The sequence below is a fragment of the Symphalangus syndactylus genome, chromosome 18 (assembly GCF_028878055.3).
Source record: "Symphalangus syndactylus isolate Jambi chromosome 18, NHGRI_mSymSyn1-v2.1_pri, whole genome shotgun sequence".
Taxonomy (NCBI): Eukaryota; Metazoa; Chordata; class Mammalia; order Primates; family Hylobatidae; genus Symphalangus; species Symphalangus syndactylus.
The window spans coordinates 20818027-20820866 of record NC_072440.2 but is presented as its reverse complement, the minus strand read 5'-3'; positions in this window follow the sequence as shown (position 1 = coordinate 20820866).

The window sequence follows — 2840 nt, the reverse complement described above, 5'->3', positions numbered from 1 at the left end:
TGATTCTGTGTTTGATGGGCACTTTGGATGGTCCTCTTTCCTGCTCTTGTATAGGGTAACTGGTGTGGCCACAGTCAGAGACAAGGCCAAGGCTTGACGCATACATCTGGAGTCATAGTACTGGATGCTGGCTGGGCCTCTCTCTCCTTGTGGTCTCTCATCATTCATAGTCTAGTTCAAGCTCGCTTATGTGGTTCCGGGAGTCACACAAGAAGGTGAGAGACACAAAGCTTCTTGAGGTCTTGCCTTGGAAGTTACACAACATTGCTCCCACCGCATTCTATTGGTCAAAGCAAGTCACAAGGTATGGTGAGCAGATTTCAAGGCCACTAAAGTTCCTGCCTCCCCCAATCCAGTGTACATGTCCTGTATAATCCCCTCCCTTTGAGCATGAGAGGGACCTAAGGAACGTGCTGGGATTTTGCTCCCGTGATTAGGTTATATTGAAAAAACAGGCCAGGCGTGGTGGCTCCTGCCTGTAATCCCAGCACTTTGGGAGGCTGAGGTGGGTGGATCACCTGAGGTCGGGAGTTTGAGACCAGCCTGGCCGATATGGTGAAACCCCATCTCTACTAAAAATACAAAAATTAGCCGGGCGTGGTGGTGGACACCTGTAATCCCAGCTACTCGGGAAGCTGAGGCAGGAGAATCACTTGAACCTGGGAGACAGAGGTTGCAGTGAGCCAAAATTGTGCCACTGCACTCCAGCCTGGGCGACAGAGCAAGACTCTGTCTCAAAAACAAACAAACAAACAAACAAGGTTTTATAGACATAATTAAGGTCCGTTAAGTTGACTTTGACTTATTCAAAAGGGAGTTTATCTTGGTCTGACCTAATCAGGTGAGCTCTTTGAAAGACAATCCAGGCCTCTCCCAAGGGGAAAGGTTGGAAGCAGCAGAATCGCTCTCCTGTTGACCTTGAAGAGGCAAGATGCCATGTTGCGGAGAGGGCCATGTGGCAGGAATGGTGGTGGGTGGTTTCCAGGAGCTGAGGGCCTCAGTCCTACAATCACAAGGATCTGAATTCTGTGACTAGCCACTGAGCTTGGAGGAGAACCCTGAGTTTTCAGATGGGGATGTGGTGCCAGGTGACACCTGGATTGCAGCCTGTGAGACCCTAAGCTTTGCCTGGACTTCTGACCCACAGAAACTGAAATGATAAAGGGGTATTGCTTTAAGCAATTAGTGGTAGAGCGTAGCAAACTAATATATCAGGCCAGCCCAGATTCAGGAACAGGGAAAGAGACTTTATGCCTGGATGGGAGGAGTGGCAAGGTCACACTGAAAAGGGGACGCAGAGCTATTATTGTAATAATTTACCTCAAGGGTCCCTAGTTGGGACACAGCTCATGCTTAAAGCTGATGGGATCCCTGGGGCCAAACACTCCTTTCACAAAGGCACCTGCAGAATTCTGGGCATCTTACCTTTGTGACTTCTACCAGTTGGGTATGGTTGGGACTCATGGGCTATGCCTCCATGTCCCTAGCATCAGATACATGTGGGTGCCTCATAAATATCTGTGGGACAAATCAAAGAATGAAGATGATGAACTGGGCTTTGCAGGGATGGGGAGTGAGGCCTTTGCCAAACAGGATTTGTCTGCACCTGGGGCAAGGAGGGACTCAGAGAAGGGAGGAAGTAGCTTTGTCCCAGGCCTCGACTGTCAGCCTGGCATGATTGAGGCACAGAGTCTCTTAAGGCTGTGGACAGTGTCAGAATTGGGAAAGAGTACTTTAGCTCCAATCCCATTGAAGATCTATCCAAGTCCACTTTCCAGAATGGACTGTCCCCTCCCTGATGCCAGAAGTCAGTGCCTTGAGCTTGGGACCACAGGCCACAGGCCTTCATTCTGTCCCTGATTTAAGGTCCTGGAGGACTGGGGCGTGGGTTAGAATGTGGAGGCTGTAGCATCATCTGGACGTTTAACTCAACACAGAGTCAACTCTGCCCTTGTCTCCATCATTTAGAACATGTACAATGATATTCTGCAGATGTCTTTATCACTATACACTGCACATTGCTGCAACTCAACCCATTATGTGATTGTCTTAGTCACATGTAAGTGACTTATTAAGGAAGCGCTCCCAGGGATGATTGCTAAGGGAATGAGTGAAGCAAGATAGGAAAGGGAAGGAAGCAAGCAGAGAGCAAGGCATCGAGCTAAAGTCCTGCAGTGGGTGGCCCCAGCCTCACCCCTCAAGGGATCTGGAAAGTAAGTTATTCCTCAATATTTGGCCCCACCCACCAGACCCTGGTTACAGGCTGCAGGGCAAGGGTATTAGGTGGGGGGAATGTTGATCCCCCAGACACTTGCTGCTTTCTGCTTCTGAGTGCAAAGTGGCTTCAGTACCCTGCGGATGGCCTTTGGAAGGAGAGCTACAGATGCTGGCTGCTGGAGGAAAGGCACATGGATGGGCTTGGGGGGACATAGAACAGGGACCCCTGGGGATCCGAGCAGGGAACAGATGTTACTGTGGAGGGTTGAGACACAGCAACTGAGTATGGTACTTTATAGGCTCTGCAAACTCCAAGCTGCTCCCACCCCAGGCCCTTGGTCCTTGCTGTTCACTCTACCTAGAACAGTCCCATCTTCTCCCAGGGGTGGCATGGTGGCTTCTTCAGTTCTTTCAATCTCTGCTCAGATGTCACCTCTTCAAAAAGATTTCCTCCGACCTTATGTAAAGGAGCCCCAACTCCTACCCACCACCCTCTATCCCCGTAGATGGGAAAGGAAAATAAAAACTTGGGACCCGAATTCACTATCTTCCGGACGTGTCCTTGACCTTGGCAATATAAGCTTCTCAATTGATCGAGGCCTGTCTCAGACACTTTTTGGTTT